Here is a 25,053-nt window from a genome sequence, read left to right on the forward strand (position 1 = left end):
ACAATGAATCATCCAGTGATTTACCCAGAACATCTGAAAGCTGAACGGCTTTAATAACACAGTCCAGAGATCTCTCGTAGGGCTTGAAGCACGGAGCTTCATGTGGGATCTGTTATGGGAAAACAGCACATAGTGAATCCTAACCAGCTGCAGGGTCGGAAGAAAAGCCCTACCCACCTCATTTTTACTGAGCAGATCAGTTAAAAACATCCTTTTCTATTTGCCCACGTTAATTTGAGGACACCCAGGGACCAATGGACAGCATTGAGGCTGATGAGCAACGTTTGAATTGGCCACTCAATGTCAGAAGCGCTATAAGTAAGAGGGAAGGCAAGTAGGAAAGATTGCTGCTTTCTGAAATGAAGACAGACCAGCTCACCTCTACAACCCCAAAGCAAATCCCGCTTGTTCACTCTAAGCTGTCACTGCAAATGAGCAGGAACCCTGGAGCTGCCCTGACCTCCCCTGAGGAAGCACCTCAGTCCCCTCTGGGTGTAGGACTGAGCTGGCTGAGGCTCTTCAAAGAGCAAACTCTTTCAATTCGCAGCAGGAAGGGAATTTCCCCGTTATTCACTCCCCAGCCAGAACAGAGCAAGGACAAATACATTAAACTGCACGTTGTTCTACTCTTCGGAGCCACGGATCTTACTTAAATTGCTCCCCTGGCTTTTGCTTAATGCGTGTTAGTTGTGGCTTCGTTTTTTCACGACGCAAGGTCTGAGTGGCAGCCTCACTGTGTCCTCTAACATATCTTCATCTTCTCCTTCCTGTGGCTTTCTTCTGAGAAGTTTAATCAGAGGCAAATTTGCTTTCCTGACCCCTCCTTACATCATTTTCCAATTGTTATGAGGCTGAAGAAATGAGACCCTTCAGGTGCTGCTAAAAATACAAACCTTCTGCAGGCCGGAGGGAAAAATAAACTGTGTCAAATTAAACATGCAAGGTGTTTACGAAGTGGAAATTATTCTGTCTCTAACCTCATGCTGTAAGAGAATAACCAGAGGAAGAGCTACTTGGTGACAACGGAGGGTTCCCACAGCAGAAGAACGCAGCAAGACCACATTTCTTTTGTCCTCAGCCTACGTGAAAGCCTCCCAGGAGCCCCAGACTAATGCAAAGTAGCCCGTTTTGCATCTCCTGCCTGGAACACGCGTGCTGGTTCTTTCTGCTGCTCGACAACCCAAATTTAGAAGACAACTCCAAGGCAGACGAGAAGGTTGATGGCAACGGGGCAAGGCAGAGCTGTGCTCGCTTTTGCTTGGCTGCCCATTCGTGCAGCCAGCACAGGGGGTGCTGGTGGACAAGGCCAGCTGCCACCCCCCGAAATCTCCATGGAAGAGCCAGCAGTGACTGCTTCGTTTGAAGGAAACCAGAACAAACATAGAAAATGCCCTCACATCACAGAAATGGCACTGGGGTAAGAGCTGGCTGCCTGGCTCCAAACCCCAACCAACAACACAGGTTCAATCAGCTCCAGCCCGTACTTATCTCGCTTCTCCGCTCACATGCACCAGGCTTAGGACTTCTTTTTTTCCCCTAAATACACAACTCCAGTGGCTCTCTCCAGCTGCCCAGTTTTCTCCTGTGGGCACTGTATTTTCCTTTTATTTTTTATTTTTTTGGTGACAATCCCACATTGCGGAGCAGCCATGAACAGGAACGGTAAGAATGCATCAACAGTTTGGGTATTAGATGATTCTGCTGTGATACGAGCAACAAAGCCTCAAGCCACGGAATTTAACTAACAAACAGAGTTCCCAAGTAGTTCCTTTTAAAAATAATGAGTAGAAGAAAAAACCCACAGTCTGCCATCGCCCACAAAATGTGCAGCTCCCGGTTTACGCTTTAAGGGATGAAGAACTAACCCCAGTAACAGCAAGCAAAAAGGATGCTCCGTGAAAATGCGCGGTACTGCCTGCCCACACCGAATACCTACCTAGCCGTGAGCAAATGCAAACTCTTCACAAAACATCGAGGTTTTCCCTAGATGAGAACAACTTTCCTGATACTAATTCACCGTGTGGGATTTCAAGTGTTGGCAGCAGCATGAAGGCGTCAGCAAACATCCACGACTGTGTGCAAACACTCATCTTTAAGTCAAGTTTACTCCCTAAGAAGTCACAGATTTAATTATTATTTTTTTTTGTCCCATAAAATCGTTATCATACGTAACAGTAAATACTTAGGGAAAGTGGGGTACCTGAATCCATGCTCTGCATTCCTTGCCTTTAAAGTAGCCCTTGAACCTCCATGGCGCTGCTGTAGGGCAGCACCAAACAAACTGGCCTGAGGGAAGCTGGCTTTTAGGATAGCGAGCCCTGTCACCTCAGCTCTTGCTCTTCAGCCTCCCAGCAGCCAAACCCCTCCTGAGCCACAGCTACTGACTTTTCAGTTTTCTCTCAGCCTTCTTACAAGGAAAATACCAGCTTTTTACAGACGTGCAGATTTTAAACTGCTGTGCTGCACCAGTGCGGGCTGTGCTCACCGTTGCCCTCACCCTTCTGCTGGACAGTAGGTCTGTAATAACCTGGCATGAGGGCTTTTGAGGGAACATGCCAGTAAATCCCCTTTTCAGTAAGCACAGCATCACATTCTCACCGCTGGACCGGACTTGCGGATGTTCTGCAAAGCAATTTGCCAATATTTCATCCTGCAGGGAAGCAGCCACTCAGCGCGCTCGAGATTACAGCCTCTGTGTTTTGGTTTCTTCTCTGTCTGCGCTGCGCCCACCAGTTACAGCAAATTAAAGGCAAGCACGACACAGGCACGCAGCCAAATTGCAAAATCTCCAGGTCCCTCCCCAAGCGGAGCCATCCCAGCCGCCTGCACCCCTCCTCAGCACACCCCAGGGCAAAGCTCTCAGAGCCTCCACGTTTGCTGCAGCTGTTGCAGAAGTGCAATTCAGCGCTGCCCAGCTGCACCCGAGCCCATGAGGACGGGGATTTTAAGGCTGGCTGCCTCTCTGAGCAGCAAGACACTGATAACTATTGCCCTGAAGAAGAAATGAGTTTGGGTTAAAGGTGTGTTGGAGCCCTGAATGTGCCCAAATAACCTCTACAGACTGCCATACGGGGAAAAAACGTTGTGAATCAAGCAAGTGTTGCCACACTGTGCTTAAATAATGTGCTAGCTTGCATCAGACTGAAGCTACCGTGGAATAAAGTCACCAAGGTACATACTGGCGACCACATCCACCGCCATCGAAACTAAGCACGCCTCTGTTCCTGTTTCGCCTTCTATTTTAAAAGCACACTTTAGCTACTTTAAACCTTTAGCTGCCTCCGGTACGAGCCAGGCCCTGCCATTTCCCTGCGGGGAACGTGCCTAGAGGAGCTGAGCTCCAGCTGTTTGTCCCAGGACACCTCCCAGAGCTGAGCCCCCGGTGTCCCCAGGCCGCAATGCCCCGGGCACAGCGGCCACAAGCAGTGCTGGCACTCGAGTGCAGCCCTGCAGGGCTGCCCCACAGCCCTGTGGAGGAGCAGCTCAGAAGAAACAGGCTACAGAGCGCTACAAATCCCCCAGGAGGGTTTATTCAAGCCCACGGACAGACTCAGTGTGCTTCAGAGCACTCGCAGCCAGCTGTAGGCACAGAGGGGGCAAGCAGCAGGAGCCCACAGCTCTCCCTGGCTGGGGCGGCTCGGCACGCTCCGGGCTGCACCCTGACATCCTCACTTGGCAGGACCCAGGTCCCTCTCTCTGCTCAACAACTGATGGTGACAACAGCGGATGTCGAGCTGTAGGACCTCCAGTCACAGCCGCCTGGTGGTTTCGCTAGAGATTTCAACCCAAACAAACCGTCCCGGTCCCCTACCCATGGTTTTAGGCAGCCTCAGCCCCTGGCTTTGATACTCACTCCAAAAGTGGCGCTCGGCTACAGACGGGCTGCAGGAAAGGAAATCAGACCTCCACTGACAGAGTGAATAACAGCTTCAGGAATTAAATTGCTAGCAGGCAGAACGAACCAACATCCAGCAGATCCCATGTGCATGTTTATTTCCTTGACTACGACAAACCCAAGAGTACGCAGACGTGCTTTTTTGTCTTAAATAGCATAAGGAGCACTAAACCAGCTGAACTGCAGGGTTAATGTTTCAACTGTCCCAAGGGTCCTTGGAAATGACTACCTACAGATTTTGCATGGCAGACATGTTACAGAACAGGCGTGGCAACGTGACCCGGTGCCCAGCAGCACGCCCTTACCTGAGCCTGCTATCAGGTGCCGAGATGCATCCGTTCAGCCGGAGCTGTGCTCTCCCCTTCGGGCATCTAACCGGCCGCGAGCCTTCCTCACCCGGAGCCGACGTCTCCGCCGTGGGGCGCAACAAATCCCGGGGCACGCCGGGTCCCTGGGCCTGGCTCAGGCCCCCCGCTCACTGCAGCTCTGTCCTTGGCGGCCCCGCGGTGCCGCAGCTCAGCGCCAGCAGCTGGGAGAAGAGGCAGGCCGGGAGGCTCTCCACACGCGGGCTCGCTCTTCCCACGAAGTCACTACGAAGGAAGCAAGGAGTCGGTGAGCTTTCTGTCCCCGGCACTCCTCAGAGCCCACGATAATTTTGCACCAGCAGACAGGCTGCCTGAGGCACAGCCAGCAGAGGATGCTCTGTGCCCTACCCCGGGCCTGGAGAGCCGGGGCTGGCTGAGCTCCGTCCCAGCACGTTCAGTTTCTACCCAACACATCCAAGCAGCTAACAGCAATTCAAAAGACGGTGCCCAACGTGGAGCTGTCGTGACAGCCTCAAGAACTGGCATTCCTTCCAAATTTTAGCAGCGACAAAGGGAAAACAAAGACACAAAGGCTATCTGCCTGTGCTCTGCGACGTGTGGGCACGTGCACGTTGTGCAAGTGACTTTGAGGGCCGTGAGCACATCCCGTGGCTTTGGATGCCGAAGCCGAGCGGTGTTTCAGCTGGTGAGAAGCCTTCCCAGGACAAAGCTGATGTCCTGCAGCAGATCAGCCTACGGAGTCCTGCGGCCACAGCTCCAACATCGCCTCTGCTGCGCCAGGATGGTCTGGGGAGGGGATTTTCCTCTCTCAAACAAATTTTTAATTCTCACCTCAAGCAGCCCACAGAAGTAACGCCCTGGTTGCACAAGTGTGACAGGAGACTTGGCTCCAATGTGTGATGCTGCTGTTAGAAACAAGCGGGGAACCACGCGTGTGTGCCCGCCAGGGGAAGCACGGCTCAATTCCACCCTGAGAAACTGCTTCGGCAGCATGGTCCCACCCGGCCTCACCCCGGAGCACTCGTGATGCACTTTCCCTCCTGTTCCTGTGCCACCACCCCCCAGCACAGCGCCTCAGAGCCCCCAGGGGCAGAAGGCTTCCCACGTGTTCCTTGCTGAGGCGGACACCGTGAGCACTGAGTAACCTGTAGCACAGACTATGGTACCTATACGTTGTCCTTGAGTACCCCATAACATCCTTGCACTCATTGTAATGCAAATTGCTCACATTTTCCTCCGTCCCCCCAATTTACATCGGGTTTGCAAAGCACAATGGAAAGCTGTGGGCATGAGGACGACACTTTGCTGCAAGTATCACCAGACTACGGCACGCGGTGAGACGCAAACATACGGGCCAAGCCTTTTCCTTACAGAAACACTTAAAGGTGAGGCTGCGTTTCCACGCTATCCACCCCCCTCAGGGCTAACACCCTGCGTGGCAGCAAGTGCAACCTCAGCCTCCTCCCCACCGTCCTCCTCGTGCTCCCAGCACTTACGTTTCGCTCTCATTTTCAGGCAAATTCACCGTGGCGTGCCCTGGGGCTCAGGTGGAGGCTTTCTGACCTGGGCTGAGGCAGGAGGGGAGAAGCAGGGAGGAGAAGGAGGGCTGGTGAGGAGGCTCTGACAGCAGCTCCTCCCTGCTCGCACTACAGCAGAGCGGCTTCGGTGCTTCTGCAAAGAGCAACCACTGTGATGCCAAAAGCCACAGCTTCAGATGTGAGCTGAAGCCCTCAAGCAGAACTGCAGGTCTGCAAACAATTCCTCGGCAGCTTCTATTTTTAGACCTCACAGGGAATAAAAAAACAATTTTAAAACAACAAAAAAATCTAAACATTTGCTTTAGGCTCTTTCTGCTAGGAACTCATCTTCTGCAGACGACAATAAAGGAAGATGAATGAATTATGGTTTTTGTTGTTGTTGTTGTTAAGCTTCACTATTTAAATGATTTCTCCTTGACCTCACTAAAAAAAAAAAGAAAAGAAAAAAAAAAAAAAAGAGAGAAGTAAACTGGGAAGTGCAAAAGTCCACATGCTGCTTTGGGAATTGAAGACTTATTTTCTCTCTACTCCGCGTTCCCCCCTTCCTCCATTCCAGTGTCTATAAAAAGGCGAGAAAGACGGAAAAAAAAAACAAAACTCTTTTGGATGATGCACGGTGCTGGAAAGGAACAGGATAAACACAGAGTTCAAGAACTGACTCCTTCTGGTTGCTTCAGGCTGGAAGAGCAGCTTACATTTGTTTAGCAGCAAGCCACGGGAAGACACGGCGATGATCGCTCTCCACTCCGTTGTGGAGCAGGCAGGACAAACCCAAGCGCTGCTTCCAAGCACGGAAGCGTGGCTGGACCTCAGCAGCCAGCCAGGCAAACTCCAAAGGGAGATCCAGCACCGGGATAAAAACGACCCGGAGGCGGCTGCACTGCGAGTGCTGAGCGAGAATCCAGGCTGGGCGGCGAGACAACGCTTCAACCCCGCTGAACAGGGGAATAGTGGCCCTCAGATGCTCTGGGAAGGATCTGCCAGACCACAGGCTCGTCTGATGTGAAGGACAAGGGCCCGCGGCCTGGCCAACAGTTCAGATTTCCCCTTGGCACCACGAGAGCTGGAGAGGGTCCTTAGCGAGGGATACGGGAACAAGCAGCACACAGAAGCCAGTGACCGCGCTGCCAGCAGCCCGTGCTCTCCTTGGCACAGAGGGACCGTGAGACATGAACAAGGAAATAACAAACGTCCCATTATGTCGAGGCACTGGGACAAATAGGATAAATAGGTAGGAAATGAAAAATCCACTAACAGTGTGGTACAGCTCGCCTATGGAAAAGTCGCCCAAAATAGGCGCTGAGGCCGATGGTTCCTAAGTTGCAGTCAGCTCAGCTCAGTTACAGACAGACTGCGCCGACTGCGGGGGTCTCCCACCCCTTGCCAAAGCCCCTGGCTGCGCTCCGCTTTTAGGAGAAGTGGCTTGAGCTGTTACCGTGACCCAGACCAATGCCCGTGCCCCTAGGAAAATCAGGATTTTAAGTGAGGTTCTCCCAGTGCTGCCCTCATTTCTTCAAGCAGCCTAATGGGTTTGAGCAGGTGGCACAGCCTCCGAACCCATCTGTATGTGGCAGCCCGTGCCAGGACGCTCCGTGACCACGATGCTGCCAGTTCCTTGGACTTCCACCACCTTCAAACAGCATCTCCAGACACTAAAGTGCCAACTGTTGTTAACTTTCTACTACTGAAGCCCCAAGCAATCACACCAAGCAACAGAAAACCCCAGGGAAACAAGAAGTGTCTGATCCAGCACTGGGAAAACGCCTTCCCAAGCTCTACGATCTTTTACGACTTTGCAGTGCAGCATTGGGACACACAGCATTTTAAGGAGCACTAAAGCAATCTTTTTTTAATTACAACATAACCTTTCCCTTCCTTTCTGTTGATAATTCCTAAAATTACCCGAACTGAAAGCTCGCAGGAATTTCTGCTATTTTGTGCAAAAGCACCATTTCAGATAAACAAGAAAACGCAATGGTTATGTTCCCTTGGAGGAAAGCATCCACACAAGAAGCCTCCCCTCTTCCCTTTGTGGAAAACATGTTTATAAAATCCAACTGGAGGGGCAGACTCACGGCACACGCAGTACTAGCAGCAGCCTCGAGCTTACGAAACAGCGGGGATGGGGTAGGACATGCTGTTAGAGGCAGCTCACCAGCTTAGGAGTCGATGTAAAAATAAAGCCTTATTTTTTTTTATGGTGTTGAAATCAACATCTGGGTGATTTGGTCAGGGCTCCAAAGTACTACTTGTGATTCACAGGGCTGTTAGCACTTCACCAGGGTCGACACAGAGCGCAGGGCTGGCGCTAAAAATGGATCCGCTGAGCCCACGCAACGAGGGGCAGCCACGCGGCTCTGCAGCCACGGCAAAGGGAGGGCTGCTGATGTTCAGAAGTCAAAAACGTTACTGCAACATGAGTTAAATGCAACAAAACGGTGCTCGGGGGAGCGATGAGCAGGCATACAGGTGGGCTGGTAAGTGTGGAAGAGGATGCAAACTCCAGCCATAAGCAAAACCCCGCTGCGTGCACCGCAGGGCTCCAGCCTCAGGCGATCAGCAGCAGCTGAACCAGGGCTCCCCAAGCCAGGGGCTGAGGCCACAGCACCAAGCACAGCCCCATCGCTGCTCTGGGGTGCCACTGCTCCCTGGGTACTTCCTAATTATTTCCTAACTAGCTTTTAATCATCCTTGAAGGGCTCGGCAAAGGTGGTTCAGACCGCGCTGCTGCAGAGAGGTCTGCAGGGGACACTTGGTGGGGACAGGGACAACTGCAAGAGCCAGGGACTGACAGCACTCCGCTGGGCCAGGACGTGAGGGAGCACTCCCAGTGCTTGCTGGGGGACACTGAGCAGTGGTGGAGATTCATATGGGATTGGAGCAGCACATCCAAGCACCCTTTACAAGGATGAAATGCCCCAAACCTTACCTCCTTCCTACCCTACGCTTAGCAGCTGGACACGAGGATCTCTGTAGCTCCCTTCCAACCAAGCTATTCCATGTTCTGCATTTCTTCACCAATCCATGGCACACACAACCAAGCCACGACACAAGCCCCCCCCCCCCCACCCCCTACCTCTCCTCGCAGGCCATCCCAAGCCAGCAGGAACCAGCAGCTCAGGCTCGCCAGCCCGGCTTCTCCCCCATGCTTGGTTTTGAAACCTCCCGTGACGATCACAGCAGCGGGACGGGGCAGGAATTCACCCTGGTTTCTGGGGAAAGAGCCCTACCCATGAGCTCAGCGCCTGGTCCTGTGCCCAGCAGGAGGGGGGCCGAGGACAACCCGCAGGCAGGCATCCACGGGCAGAGCCGTCAGGAAGCACTGGGAATTTTGCCAGCACCTCGCCCAAGTTCCACAGCACCTGGGGACACAGCCGTTTCCCTGTCACTTCTGGCAATTTAGCTCCGTGGCGTTTCTATTAGAGAAAACTTAAAAATCTGGCCCACGGAAAACACGCAGGAATCCATAAGTTGTAAGACAGCAGCAGGGCCCTGCCCTGACAGCGTGAAGGAAGTGCAAGAAGCTCCCAGCACTGGCTAGGGCAAGGCTGTCCTGAAATTGCTTTTTGTTGCTTTTGTCCCGAATTGCAGTCTTTTTGTCCATGTGGTGTTCTCCCCTGGGAGCAAATGAAGCCAAATCAGGCATCACCTGGGGTTTCAAAAGGACAGCAAAAAGCAGACGCAGTCTGACTCGTCTGAAGATGTGTTCAGCTGAAGAAAAAGGAGTTGGGATCTGAACTTGACAAAGCACTTTAAAAATTAGTGCACCTAACATTCACCTGGGAGAAGCAACAGTTAGACGCTTCACTTAAAGCACGTCTGTTAACTTGGTTAATTGCTACAAAGAACCAGGATGACAATTTTCCACTGGAGTTTGGGGAATGGGCATCTTTATACTCCATGATCTGAACGTAGGAGAGCTGAACGCATCCTACCTGAAGAGCAGCTGGACTTGGCACTCTACACGATTGCTCTGAAAAGGCAAGTTGTCAAGAAACACGCAGCTGAGCACAGCGGGGGGGGTTCGGTAAGGAAAGGAGCAAAGAAATGGCTTTTATTCTTTCCTGAAGCAAAGAGTGGGGCAAATACAAAGAACAAGATGCGCACCAGAGTCAGAACATGACTGCAGGCCCTGAAATAACGCCTCAGAATAGAGAACCATGGAGATGGTGCATGTTATTTTTAACAAGCATCAAGTCACTAGCAGGAAGAACTTTTCCAGAGAGCGAATGGGAGCCTGGTTGCTTGTCGTCACCGCTGTCAGCCTGGCAGAGGAGCCCGCACAGCCCCTGAAGCACAGCCTCTGCAGCCTTGTCCTGGCTAAGTACAGGACAGGAGGAGCTCGTCTGCTTGCACCCAGCACCTTGACACCACGACTGCTCCCCAGCAGCAGCAAGCAAGCTAAATAAAACTCCTCGACTACACAAATCAGCTGTTGACAGGCCGGAGCAGCCTTCATTTTTCCTGTACCCACGTCAGCTTTTGCTCACATCAGGATCAAGGAAGGAAGCGCTCCAAAAAAGGTGTTAAACACTGGTTTCTTGTCGCTGTTTCATGCACAAACTTTCCCAATTCTTTGATCTCTACAAGATCAAAGTTCACTGTTGCAGACTGCTCTGCACCGCTGCCTATTTGTAGCAGTTGCGAGTGCCACGGGCTCTCACCCGTCCCCATGCGTGCCAGGCCTTGGATTCTCACCGCAGCTCCCTGCTCGCAGACGCCCCTGTCGCTCAGCCCAGGAGCAGAAATACCCCAAGCCCCAGCCGGGAGGGCACACAAGCACCAGGCCCAGCCCACGCCAGCCCAGCAGCACCGCAGGGGCCTCAGCCCAGAGCCACAGGGCTGCAGGAAGCTGCGTGGCAGCGTTCAGGCTTTGCACCTCCTGCCCCCATCCCACAGAGCATCCCAAAGCCCGTGCTCCACCCCGGCAGCCCCAGGAGTGCCCAGGAACCACTTGGCAGAGCACCATACGTGCAGGCACCTGTGGCAGCACAGCAGTGCAGGCAGCAGTGCGTTACTCAGCATGGTGATGAAAGCCACAGCACTTGTGCAACGCACAGGACAGCTTTTCCACCACTAGCCTGCAAAGCAGCCATGAGAGATGCTCACGTTTCAAACAACCAAAGGCAAACACCCTGCTTCAGCTCAGATTCTCTCTATTTCTACTCTTTTTCCTTCAGCACCTGCTTCTGACAGAAGCCCGGCTGCAGCTGAACACCAGCAGCGCCTTTCCCAAGTGCTGCTCCAGGCATCTTTTCCTTACAGGCATTACGCCCTGGATCCTGATCTCTGATCCTCTGTGCTCAATGTCTTTTGCAGCAGCGAAGCCTGTGATGCACTAAAGCTGTGACACGTTTCTCCCACTTCCTTCCATTGACAGAAAACAAAAGCACACGCTGTTGCTCAACACGAGCGCAAAAATATTTGCTTTTCCAGATTGTTTCTCCCCTCCCTCCTCGTTCGGTGAGGGCTGGCGGTAGAATCCCAGCCTGAATCCCCTCCCAGATAACAGCAGCCGTGGGGGATTTGGGACCAAGGTGGCTCTCGGCTGGTACAGCCCGTGCTGCCCGCCCATCCCAGCAGGACCACATGCACCATCAGGCACCAAACCCTCAGACTTGCTGCAAGAGACCATTTCCAGACATGATTCTGCCCACGCAAGGTCAGCTTCTCTGTTCTTTACCATGCGCTGTGCTTCCTTCCTGCCAGACCCCTTATCACCATACCTCGCCCCAAAACCACCAGGGTGAAGCCTCCGCTGCCGCTGGGCTTTTACTCAGCAACCATAGAAATGCACTGAGCCCACCGCGATGCTGCCAGCGAGCGATTCAGAATTAAACACGGGTGTCACATGAAAACTTAGGCCCTGGTGCCAAGCTTACAGCTCCCGAAAAAGCACTGAATGCATTAACACGCACAGTCACTTTTTATTTTTAATATATTTTTTTAAAGCAACCAGGGTATCATGTTTAAGGTCCCAAAACCCAGAAGGGCACCAGAAGTCTGAGTGTTACTGAGGACGTGAAACACTCAGATATCACAGCCCAAGCTAACACCTAGCGAAGACCTCGATCATACCTGCCCATGGTGTTGTCGCCCCAGCGAGCTGCAGAAAGCGCGCTTGGCGTGTTGGGGAGCAGCTACTCGGGTTTTTTTCCTGACTCAAGGCTGGACCAATGGCTGAGTGTGGTCTCAACACCTTCAGTGTGCTCTGCTGCCACTTCTAGCAGCTCTAAGCCCAGCTTCATGCACGCTTGTGGTCATTAAAAATGCACCGTGGCATGAAAGCACTTGTTGCAGACAAAAAAAAAAATGTCTTGGCTCGGGGAATGGTTTCTTAATTTAATTTACTGCCCATCAGCAGAAAATCCTCATCACTGATTTGGGCACTGAGAAAAAAGAAGATATAAGCAATTAACCTCTTAAACATCATCCTCATCCCTTCCCCAGGCTCAGCCTGAGGCAGACACAGCTCCAGCCCAACTGCTAGGTGCTACAGCCAGGAGGGACCCCGACCCAAAGCTGTGCAAGACAGTGCCATGACCGTCCTGTCCCCAAGAGACGGGATGCCAGCACGGAAAGTGAGCCTGCCACACTGACCTGAACCACTCGGCTGCACAGAGAAGGATGAAGCAGCCTATAGCAGTCAGCTGTAGACCAGAGCGTTGCAGACACCTGAAATTTAGATTGTCGTTCATTGCGCCCTACTTCCTCTAGGATTCTTACAGCACAGCAACTGCCAACACGCCGCTCCTCTGACCAGTACCTCGTACACTTCTTGTCCAAACTCAGCTTGTTGAGAAAGGCTGAGAGCTCACAAGTCAGAGCCTGAACTGCTTTTAAGAAGCAGGCAATGGCAATCTTACAATTGTTGCAGCCAACCCTCTGCCTTGAGAAAGGTCCCTTGAGAGCATCCAAGATGCACCCTATGCTAAAACCGTACCCTGTTCGACACCAAGAATCTAGCACCGGACACACACCCCTACCAGAAACAGGCTGCTACACCCTCTTCTCCCCCCAGCAACACGTCTTTGGCTGAAAAAAGCAACAACTACAAATACTTACAAGAAAATGTTACAAAAGGGTATGGAGAGAAGGTCATAACAAAACAACTTGAATAGCTGCGGCTAAAAATACCCAATCCCCACGCCCATTCTACACAGCAAATATTATCAGATGTTACTTCCCAATGTTAAAAACATGCTCGTTTCTTTGTTAATTAAGGCAGTATTGTGAACGCTGGATTTTCTTACCAGGGAACACAACAAAGGCACCTTAGAAAAAAAACAAACTTCTTTTGCTGCCTCTAAGATCTCATTTTCTATGCAATCTAATGGTAAGACACCATCTAAATCTGGCACCCGTAGATCTGTATTTTCACACAACCACAGCATGGCTGCGGTGGGAAGGGAGCTCTGGGCCCACCCAGAGCAGGGTGCCCAGGCGGCTTTTGGAGATCCCCAAGGAGCCCCCACAGCCTCTGGGCAGCCTGTGCCAGGCTCCAGCCCCCGCACACAGCCGTGCTGCCGGGGGTTTCCAGGGAACCTCTCATGTCCCACTTTGGGCCCGCTGCCTCTGGGTACCACTGACAGGAGCCTGGCTCCGTCCCCTCAGGTCCTGAGGGCCACCGATGACCCCCCCCGAGCGGCCTCGTCCCCATGCCAAGCAGGCCCAGCTCTCCCAGCCCCTCCTCACAGGAGGGGAGCTCCAGGCCCTTGGCCACCTGCGTTGGGCCATTTCCAGCAGAATCATCGGGTTGGAGAAAACCTCCAAGATCACCTGGTCCAACCATCCCCCTACCACCCATGTCACCCACTACACCATGTCCCCAAGCACCAGGCCCAACCTTTCCTTGAACACCCCCAGGGACGGTGACTCCACCACCTCCCTGGGCAACCCGCCCCAGTGCCTGACTGCTCTTTCTGAGCAGAAATGTCTGCTCACTGCCAACCTGAACCTCCCCTGGTGCAACTTGAGGCCGTTCCCTCTGGTCCTGTCAGTGGTTATCTGCGAGAAGAGGCCTCTCTCTCATACTGGAGGGCAGAGACCCGGGAGCCCAGAATTTTCTACGAACATGACCTAATGTTGCAAAATAACTTTCTAAAGACAGCAAAGCATCCTAGTCATCCATACTGAGGTGCAGAACACTTGTGCCACACAGATTTATTTTTATTATTATTTTTATAGCTCAGGGTATCGAGTTGGAGAAGATGGGAAGAAGATCACACTGACAGGCAGCAGTGCAGCGCAGGCACGGGTTCATGCGGGTTTGGAATCGGCTGACCAAGAGCCTGGGGCTGACAGGGCACTGGGAAACCTTCATTATGGGCAGACTGAACTGGTGGCTCAGCCTGCTGCCCCAAATATCCCCAGCCCTGAGGTGGCCACTCAGGTTTAGGGGACACCGAGAGCCACACGGCGCTCCTCTCCATGAGCGTTACCCCAGGAAGGTGTGGGTGGTGCCATGCCCACCAGGCACAGCGTGCTCACAGTGACAGGCATTTGTTAGCAAACGCTGCACGTGGCCCTCTGCAACTGCTCGTCAGCTCCACTTGTTTCACAGGGCCCTACGGTGCTATGCCTCAGATACACTGCCTGAATAACAAGCACTTTTTTCTGACACTTTAAGGAATATTTTTAACACCACAGCGTCAACCCTATCCCTTCAGAGCCGAGTAGTCCTGGCTGGTGGCTTTATCATACCCCCCACGCAGAAATCCCAGGGGCTCCGAGCACACCCCACCTGCACCCCAAAGGCCCTTTTGAAAACACATCTAGGCATCAATGCCAGAGCCGCTCAAAAGGCAGCACACACCGAAAAGCAGCACCTGCCATAGCAGAACAGACCAGGGAATGTAAAGACTACACTTAGTCCTTACAAAAAACAAAACAAGAAGCTATGTAAATCAGACTCTCAGGTTTGCAAAACTACCAGGGCGAGTAGAATAATTGTGATGCCAGCTGAGTGCATCACAAGTGGGAGTTCTGTACCATTCCAACACTGAAATGGTCTCTGGCTTGAAGAAATACCTGGGAATTCCTGCAGGCAGGTGAGGAGAAGTCTGTTCCACCATACAGCAATACTGAAACAAAGCCAGCACGCACAAGGATGCTTTTTCGTCCAGAGATGTAAATGAAGCCCAGTGGTAACCTCTGCCTGGAGGCCTTGTTTAGGTCAAGTTCTTACCTGTGAACATCACATGTACTGTGCAGAGGAAGGACAGAAAAGCAGCTTTAAAGGTAGGCACATGGAGGAAAGAAGCCACTTGTTTTGCAGAAGGATGAGAAACAAGTGATGGCAGAAAAAAAAACGGTAGTAACCTACTGCTAACCCTAACCCTTCACATTTCAAAACTCTCATTACAATGCCAAAAAAAATAAAGCTAAAAATCTGCCACCTTTGGTGTCCAACCTTGCCCGTTCCCTCTGCCCCAAGCCACACCGTGCACCCACGAGATGTCCACGCCTGCCTTCAAGCTGGGACACGTGGGTTTGCCTGCCCACTGCCACGTTTCCAGACAAGCACCTTGTTTCCCTGCTTTGGGACACGCATCTGTAAACCTGCCCTTTTTGCCTCAAGGCCAGCAAGGAGACACTCAGGAGCAGAGCCTGGGTGGCTGCTGCCCACAGCAGCCCAAGAGCACATTGAAGGACTAACCTGAAAAGCGGTGAGCAGTACAACCATGGCTAGGGTTTCACGGCCTTTAAAAGCTTCCTTCAGGAGATGTGCCAGCCAGAGACCAGGGTGAGATGAGAGCGACCCACACCACCTGCTGTAGGACCTCTTGGTGCTCAATTTAGGAGACGGGGACCCCGGTTCTGGTGCAGGACCCCACTCTCAGGCCACCCAGCAGGTCCACGGAGACGTCCTCGCAAGCATGCAGCTCCACGGCCGCTACCTCTTCCTCTGCGCAGGCAGCCCGGCCAGGCTTGGAGAACTTGCCCACATGATGTCATCACTGGGCTGGCGTCTAAATAAAGGAAGCTTTTTATAGGATTTCCCACTGACAGACCGAATCCGGTAAGCCCCGATAGCCAAGGCTTCGTCAGGCGGAAGGAAGGAAAAGGGAAAAACAATAACCGCCCCATCTCGGGGCCGGGGCAGGTGGGTGGCGTCTCGGGAAAGAAACCAAAACAAATCCAGATTTACTCCCCAGTACCTGCGTGTGGGAGAAGAGGCGCAGGTATGGATATATTAAGGGAGCTCTTCGTGGACTCTGCCTGTCAAAAAGCAGCTTGGCCTATTCCTGCACCGGCATGGGGAAAAGAAGGATGAAGATGAAAGAGAGAAAAGAACTAAGCTAAAAGTTTAAAGATGGGGGATAAAACATACTTTCACACGGAGAGGTTCTCCAGCTTCACATTCACGTGGCAGTTGCTGTGCTTCCTAAAAGCAAGCTGGGGTTCTCTGCTCACTCAGAGGCCCCCTGCTGCAAACACTTCAGTTTCACGTCACCAGCAAGCAGCACTTTCTGGAAGCTCTCAAAAAATACTAACGAAAGCAAAACCAGCCAGCAGTTCAGCCGAGTTTATGCAAGCGTGCGTGCCTTCCTCTTCTTCGTAGCTCTCCATCACCCCGGCAGCGCTGCGGAGCAGTTCCCCTTCCTCCCTCCGCTCCTCGCTGCATCTTCAGCCGGGCATCCACACCAGGAGCGTTGCGATAGCCAAGTGACTCATGCTGCAGCAATGTGGGTGGGAACGCTCCCATGCCCAGCTCCTAAGGACACAGCCTTTTATGGTGTTTTCAGAGTGGAAGTCGTGGCGGTTCGTAGCACTTCGCTTTTAGTCTTGCACCAGCCTCGGGGAGCAGAGCTCCCCGTGCTCCGGAACCAAAATGAGGAGCTTGTGCACGTTACAAGTCAGCCAGCAGTGGTCTCCACGGATTTCTCCACCTGCAGGATCATCCTACAGTCCTGCGGGACCATCGGAGGCTGCCACCTGCTCCACGTGGCAGCAGCACAGCTCCATCGGCAGGCTCTCGTCATGCAGCGAGCCATCATGCAGCCCCACTGAGCTCCAGAGCAGCACAAGGACACAAGTTATTCTGCGGATGCCTTAATTGCTGCAGCCCAATTTTTTTAAGGATTCATTCCCTGCGTCTATGTAGTTATGCCAGCCTCTGGCAGTGCACTAATGACCTCTTCTGCATCTCCGGTGACAAGCCACCGGACAAGAGGAAGCACACGCTGTGCCTACCCTCCTTGGGCTGCCAGCACATGGGAAGCAGACGGGACTGCCAGCAGCTGCCAAAGGCAACCAAGTCCCATCTGTCCTTCCCTCAGGGCGAGCTGTAACCGAGGACTGCAGCTCTACTTAGCCAGCACGTAGGAAATTAACTCCTTAGTCTTTGGGAGAAGCACCGCGGCAGAAGTGCTGCCCTCCAGGCCCAGGGACCACAGCATGCACAACTTGAACCTGGCAAGGTAACAAAGCCTGCTCCGCTGTGCTATTTCAAAGCTGGCAGTCACAGATTCAAAGAACATCCCAAGACATTACCCCACGTGGTTTGAAACAGGAGTCTAGTTGTAAACGTGCAGCAGGTCACTTTACAGGACAGCTCTCCGCTCTCCTTCTCACACGAAGCATTATCTGCTCTAGAAGAGAAGGGCACGAAAGTTTCTGCCTCTTCACGCATCCCCAGTCACAGCTCCCACGAGCAGCAGATTTTAGTCCTTTCACAGCTGTGAAATTCAAGAAGGAACTAAATTATAACCTTCGCATGCACAAAAACTCTAGAAGAAAAGCCATCAGGACTCCAGCCGTCAGCCCTCCTGACGCAAAGCGCTGGCATTAAAAATCTCTTTTCCCTCCTTAAATGCCAGGGAGCTGTGGGAGCAGTCAGCTTACCGGTGGGAGCAGATGAGCTGCAGGCCGCCCCGCAGGCGGATCTCAGCGCGGGCACGGCAGGGGGAAGGTGCAGGGGAACAGGGGCACGCTGCTGCGGAGTGAGGTCTCGGGTACCCCAGCCAAAGCGGAGGGGAAGCCTGGGGGAGGCACGCTCCAGCGAGTGTACAGCCAGCTGGCTACGTACCTTGGAGGCCGGCCAGGAAGGCAAAGCCTCTAAACAGCAGCAGAGCTCGCGACAAACCCCTCCAGCCTTACAGATGAGTTTAGAGAGCCTCGGCTGACTCGGCACGGCGCCCTCGGCTCGGCAACCCGCAGCATCGGCCGAGCGCGGCGCTGCGAAGTGCCCCGGCACCAGGCTGTGGGGCCGGCACGCAGCCCGCCCTCGCCCACGCGAGCAGTGCCCCTGGGATCCTCTGAACACGAGCACGTCTCTGCCCCTCGCTGCTCAAATCCGGGAGGCGTTTTTTGAACTCGCACATGGCCAGCAGACGCTGCCATTCGCAATGCTTCACGCCAGGGATGATTCCTCCTCCCGTAACCGAGTGAGCCATCCCGCAGCTGCTGCCTTTAACCCCTCCGAGGGGACGGACACGGCTCCCCAGATGGACCCAGCCAGGTTTTTTCCCCCCTCTCCAAGCAGATTAAATATGTTTCCAAGTTCAGGGAGTCTGCCTGTCGGCAGGTAATGGGTAGAGATTGCAGAATTAAGTTTCAATGAAAGGGTCACGTGGAAGGCTCCATCCTGCTCAGAGGAACACAATGAATTTCCTGCAGCCTTCGGTGGTTACCATTAAAAGCAGAGCCTTGCCACAGGGATCACATCGTGCCCAATTAGCGCCCCGGCCGACTTCTGAGCCCCGCAGAGCCAGCTCAGGCACAGCAAAGCAAAATGAGCTGCCTTGCCTCATTTCTCATGGAAATGCTAAGTACTCCTGGCAGGGGCTGTGTAAGAGGCAAGGCAAGCTGCTCGACTCTCGTTCCCCTTTATTTGGGCAGCCATTATCAAATTTGACTCTAAAAAACAAAATCAGCAAGAACAAATGCAGAACAGCAGTAAAGGAAGCAGCAAGCCAAAAGCTCTCTCATTCAAAACGGGCACATCCCAGACTGGTCTCAGGTCCAGGCGTCCCCCAGCAGGCAGGTGGCTCTGCCTTAACCCTTCTGCTCTCCGGGAGGCAGCCGTGCCCGTCACCCCCCCGGGAAGGTGCCACTGTGACACGGGCAGACCCCACGGCCCCGCTGAGCACTACACCTGCTTCTAGCATCATTTTGATGCTCTCACCCACGAACGAGCAAGCTTTCCAAGCCAGTGGGGTTCTCCGCAACCCTAAAAGCCTCAGACACCGATTCCTACAGAGCAAAACCCTTCCTTAACGCAGACACGGGGCTGGGACACACGGAGCGACCTTGGCTTTGGCGCATCCGGGCTTTCTGCTGGTTGCATCTCCAAAAGGAACAAACTTGGCCTCCTGTTACTTGCAGCACACTCCCGGACCCCCTGGCAGCCTTCCTCACCCTCCAAAACTCTTCCCTCCCCTGTGACGAGGCTGCGAGGCAGACGTGCCACTCCAGAGGGACTGCAGGAGCCCAGGCAGGGGCTTACCACGGCGGCTGGCTGGAGGACGCAGCCCTGGCTTCACTGAAATTAAGGGGAACGTTGTTAACGAACATACAGTGAAACTCAGGTTTTGACTGCTCTGCACAACAGGGAGAGCAAAGAGTGTTTGCTCAACAGGCTGAAGTTCTCTGAAACTCCCAGCCTGGCTCCTCAGGAGTTTGTGTTTCTTTTTTCCCTCCTCTCACGGGCCTGCAGACAGGAGGTGCAGGCAGCAGCCCCTGAGGCAACCTGCAGAGCCCCGTGGGATGGGAAGGAAGCTCTTCGTCAGCATCCCTGCTACACGAGGAGCGAGGCACAGGCCCGTGGCACAGTGAGTGCTTCAAGCAAGCTCCGCAGGGTGCGGGGATCAAGCGGAGAGAAGTGTCCTGCCACGGGCAGGCTGAACGGGCTGTTCCCTCCATCGTGCCTTTGCGGCCTCACAGCCTTCGCCTGGCACCACGCAGCCACCTCAGCCAGTGCTGGCAGTATTGGCCTCTGTCATTAATTACCAAGCGCCACTTGGCAATTAATCCCAGGAGCTCGCACGCCGAGTGAGCCCAGGCAGACTCACCTCATCCAGAGCCGCCAGCAGGCGGATCCACTCGGCTGCGGCCACTCTACAAATCATCGGGCGACTGGAAGCTTCAGAAACCTCGCCAAATAAATAAAACAACCCTCGGCAGGGCAGGTTCCCCCCGACAAGTAATTTTTCCCCCCCGTGGCACGCGGCACAGGGAGAGGCGGCGTGAGTCAGCCCGCCCTGGCAGCACGTCCAGCCAGGAAGGGCAGGACGCGTCGCCACGCCGGCACACGGGGAACACCCTCCAGACCACGCTGTTTGCCCTGGGGAAGCCAACGCAGGCCCGACACAAAGCCTGAGAGTGCATGTTAGCCTCAGAAGTCATCCCAAACAGGTCCCCTCTCCCCTCCCACTCCATCAATCCGGCCCAAATTGGGTCAGCTCCGAACAATAACTGAATGCCATCCATTTAAGCCTCTGATGCAGTGCTGACAATCCACGTCCTTTCATTCTCCTTCGCACTGCGAGTGCTGAAGATGCTTTTGTACAACCCCTGAAGTGCTCCATTTAAAAACCATGGTAACTAGGGCATTGCCTTCAGCTGCTCTTGAGAAAAAGCCATTCCCCTTTCCCCTTGACAGGCTCTTGGAAGGCTCGGGGGCAGGCAGAAAAGCATTGCCCGAGTCAGACCGCTCGACCACGGTGGCCAGCATCGGACTGCAGCTGGGCATCACTCACAAAGCGATGGGGGTGAGATCAGCCCCCAAAAAACCTGGGGGACACTCATCTCTGCAGCGTGACAGCGTGGCAGATGGAGACAGAGAACTCCTCCTGGGTCCTGCAGCTGAGGAACACCCAAACGTCCCACCCCGAGCCACCACACGTCTGACAGCCCAGCTGCAGCATTAGATAGGCAAATCATCCGACTTGCTCCGAAAACTGCAGTGCTGCTGCTACAAGAAGGGCAGAGTTTGTGTAAGTTGTTCTGATCCGGTATTTTAGCGCGACAAGCGGCTAAGCAGCCCTGTTATCTTTACGCTGCAGTAAAAGTTGAAGGGGTTTTGGTGGGGTTTTTCTTGCTAGCCACAGCTCTGAGGTGTTAGAAACGCTTCTGTGCTTCAGAATTTGGAAGCTTGTCTGCTGGCACCACTGTCCTCCTTTCTGAAATGGAAACGTTCAGACGTGTGGGCACAGAGATCGGATGGAAAGAACAGGGCCACTAAAAGAGGCCATTAAATGGGAAAAAGCGAAGTGAAGAGGCCCTCTCAAAAAAGGGACGTTTGTCTAAGATGGAAGGCCCGCTGTTTGTTTTCCTTTAAAAAGAAAAACATTCATAGCTCTGCGCTCATTAAAGAAGTCATACATGCCAGCAAGCCTAACGGCTTAAACATGACCTAAGCGCTGCACTCCCCCTCGTATGACATTTTAACAGCCTTTTTTCCAAATTCCACTACACACTGCTACGGAGCCACATTCCAAGATTTTAAAGGTTTTAAAAATAGAAGGGCTTTAATCCCAACGTCTGCAAAAATACCCTGCAAAAAAAAAAAATAAAAAAAATTGGAGAAGCATGAAAAACAAAGTCTATCCTGTTAGGTAGGCAGTGCCACAAACGATGCCCAGAAAGACGTTTTGTGCTTGTCTGAAGGAGCTGAGCCAGGTTCAGCCTGGCGCGATGCAGCACTGCTGCAGAGGACGCGGGGCACGCTCCCGCTTACACTCGGTGTGTTTTGAGCCCCTGCAAATTGATTTGGGGTCGGAATTTACACCCAGTTGATGGAGATGCAAGCTCGTTGGAAGAGGGGCAGTTTAACGCCTGGCCTTAAAGAAAAGCCTCGCAAATGGGGCAATTGAGGCATGTAACGCTTAGCCGATTCCCCACGTGATCAGATGAAATGAAGTCTCACCTCCTGAGCAGAGACATCACAGAATAGAAAGGCTCGGGGTGGAAGGGGCCTTGAAGGTCATCCAGTTCCAACCAGGATGCTACCCACTGGACCAGGCTGCCCACAGCCCCATCCAACCTGGCCTTGAACACCTCCAGGGCTGGGGCATCCACAGCTTCTGTGGGCAGCCTGTGCCAGGGCCTCACCACGCTCTGAGTGAAGGATTTCCTCCTAACATCTAACCTAAATCTACCCTCTTATTTAAGACTAAAGCATCGCTGAACACTGGAGCTTCCAGCAACCACAGGGCATTAGGCAGCAGCTCAGCCATGCCATAGAGCTCGCTGCACTAACCTGTGCTCCCAAACGCAGCGGCTGACAGCCCCACTGCACGCTGTGCCATCGCAGCCTAGCATCCAAAGCTGGTTACCAGTGCAGGCGAATTTTCTGCAGGGTGCTCACTGCAGCCAGCCTGGGGTTTCTGGAACATCGCTGCTCCATCCAGCTTTTCCATGGGCAGGGAAGCAAGGCATGGCTCCAGCACAAGAGGTGAGGGCTGAGCATTTCAGCTCCCAGTACCTGACCAGAGCAACTGCTGGGTTCTGGGTTTTTCCACTTCCAAGTAAATATATTTCTTCTGGCTAACAAAACATTGTCTTTCCTGAAACAGACTGTTGTGGTCAGAGAAGGGAAAAGGGTGACCTAAGGACAAGCTGATCAGTTAACTCTGAATTCCCTGAGTCTGCTGCTCCTGCCACCATCCAGCATTAATTTTCAGCAGAAGAAAACTTACAGAGGAAAACACAACTTGGGAAATTCTCACAACACAGTCTACTCCACAACAGCCCGTCAGAGGGACTGCAGTTATTTTCCTTGAAGATTTGTTTATGGAAGAGCTGCACGCTTTGAAGGCCGAACGCAGAAGTTCAGGTGAACCCCACGGTGATCCTAAAGCGTTAACCGTGCAGCTTGAGGGGACCGCGCTGAACACGCAGCATTCAGGGCTGGTTAGGAACCTGCTGCCAAAGGAAATAAACCTCTTCAATGCAGGGATTCACAGCTCCTTATACTGAGTGAGGAAAGATAACGTGGGCTTAGAGGTATCGAAGTGCCACTGGACAGGGCTGCACAGCCTGGCAGCTGCGTGAGGGTCTGCAGAAGCAGGTAGCAGCACGCTCCCATCTGGGGAGAAAGGCAAAGACTGAAGGCGTTCAGAGTTGGAGTTACTGCGCCCTCAGCTCTAAATACATGGGAATAACGTTAGAAAGGGTCTTACACTTCTGTAAGGAGCAAAGAAAAGGAGCCAGCATCACAAGGGGCTTGCCACTGCAACATGCCTACGGCAAGCAGGTACGGCAAGCAGGTGTGTTGCTTTTATAGTCTCAGGAAAAAATAACAATAAGGCATTGCCCTTCATGTGGACCTTACAAAAGAAAGCTTAAAAAAAATGAAAAAGCTCCTGACCCTGAAATCAGCCTAGCAGATCTCTACTCTGTTAGGGCTTTGAATGCAGAACTTTATGATGGGAATGCCCAGGCTGCCCCGACTTGCCAGCAGCAGCCGTCACTGACCCCCAGCACATCTCTTCAGCCTGACCACCAGGAGCACGTGGAGAAGCCCCAGCTCGCCCCCAGCTCTCACTGCACACGGGGAAGCCAGGAAGAGTTTGCTCACTGGCAAGTTTGTGAATGTTTCGGCAACTGCCTCCTCCTTCGAGCAAGCTGCCCAAAAGCTCCCCCGAAGCTGGGCCCCCTGCCACGTTCCCCGGCTGCCCTGGCTAATGAGATGGCTGTTTGCAAACAGGCGCTGACAGACACTCTGACAAGCAGCTCCGTACCACGCTCAGCACAACCACAGCTGCTCGCTGCTCCCAACCTGCGAGGAGACTCCTCTGTCCCCGCACCAAACCTGTGTGCACACTGCCGAGCCCTGTGAGTACCACTCCCCTTCCTTTTTTCCATGGCTCAAAGGCCTTTTTTAATCACGTCTTCACAGCTGGCTCAGAACACCACCGGGAGCATGGCCTGCTCCAAGATCAGACAGCAGGCTTCTGATTTTGGAGGTCCGGTGGATGATCTTTAAAACCTGACACCTGAGGTCTTTGGTCCATGCTCTCCACTCCCCCCTGAAGGGGAAGGACGGGGCCATGGCAAACCTCAACCTGAACAGCAAGGTTTTGGCTTTGCATTGGCACAAGGTTCTTCAAAGCACACGGAAGAGCGAAGAAAGCTCCTTCCATTTGCTGCAGGAGATGGAGAAATCTGAAGTGACCTTGGTTCAGCACTCACCTCTGCAGCAGGAAGCTCTGCTGTGGCACAGGGGCAGGAACAACACGGGGCATCCTCCAGGTGTTTACCGAGGCTTTTATGCTACTTGAGACCTTGAAATCAAAGCTCGGGCCTTCCTGAGACCACGTGTGCAGCAGCCCCAGAGATCAGTGGCTCAGGAGGCCTTTCCCGTGGTAGCCCCTGGTGCAAGGAGCGATGCTGCAAAGCCCTGTGCCTGTCCTCAAGAGGAGGAAACCTCCCAACCACTCTGCAGAGCTCGATCCAGGTGGGAGAGGAGGAAGATGCAGATGTTGGAAGATGGGCCGCAGCGAGCCAGGAGGGAAACTGATCTGCTAGCCAAGCAGAGAAGACAGAAGATGCTCCTAACCCCTACTCGTGCGCAACCTTTGGGCTGCTCCTGGGCTCCCCAGTGGTACTGTTGCACTGAGGGAGCTCACCAGGAGCAGCTGCACACCTTCAGCCAGAGGTTCCCCATCTCACAGCTGAGACCACCAAAGCTGCCTCCGCAAAGACTTAAAGACACAAAGAAGCCAGCAGAGCAAGGACAAGAGAAGAAAATGCCGTGCAACAACAGTCCTTTAGCTCTACTCAGCAGAGCTCACAGCACCCTGCTTTGCTTATTATTCCTGCAGTAACATCCCGTTGCTTTACCTGGTTCTAGTCTCAGGTAAGGCACAAATCCTGCGTGTGCAGTGAATCAAGCAAACTGTGAGGACGCATTATTTAGCTGTCTCGCTGCTTGCTGTGTTCTGCCCCAAGAAGCCCTCTGACAGGGCTTGGAGATGTACCTCTAGCTGCTGAAAACACCGAGCACTCCTCTGCTAGCGACTGAGATGTCTCAAACTGTACGGTTTCAGCGAAGAGCTCTCAAAAATAAACCACAAGGGCTATCGCAAAAGCAGGTTAGGCTTTCAACTTTGCAAGATGAACATAAAACCACCGGAAATACAACCTGCCCCGTCACCCAAAATGCCAGCACACTTCCCTAGACACATGCACCACCTCCGTATTTCACAGACACGGGCGTTGTGCTCACCTATCCCTAGACAACAACTTATCAACTCAGATAATGCTTGGTTTGCTCCTCCCCTCCCCCTTATCTTGTCCCAGATAAAGCCCCTATGTACATAGCCCACAGTACTATGGTAACTGTGGA

General features: G+C 53.2%; 1 protein-coding gene across 2 annotated transcripts in view; it reads right to left on the minus strand.

Annotated features, from left to right (window-relative positions):
• Positions 1-25,053, minus strand: part of LOC311209626 (uncharacterized protein) — a 75,663-nt gene that overhangs the window by 24,549 nt on the left and 26,061 nt on the right. Inside the window, exons 1-2 of one of the 2 annotated variants that reach the window (XM_084287085.1) lie at positions 15,418-15,638; positions 4,201-4,485 (exon numbers count right to left, since the gene is read on the minus strand). The gene's annotated coding sequence lies outside the window, so the exon portion shown is untranslated. Of the gene's footprint in view, positions 1-4,200; positions 4,486-15,417; positions 15,639-25,053 lie in introns of those variants that run through there. The other variant, XM_084287086.1, reaches the window with a different exon arrangement.

This window comes from Netta rufina (genome assembly GCF_964035555.1).
Source record: "Netta rufina genome assembly, chromosome: 5".
Classification (NCBI taxonomy): domain Eukaryota; kingdom Metazoa; phylum Chordata; class Aves; order Anseriformes; family Anatidae; genus Netta; species Netta rufina.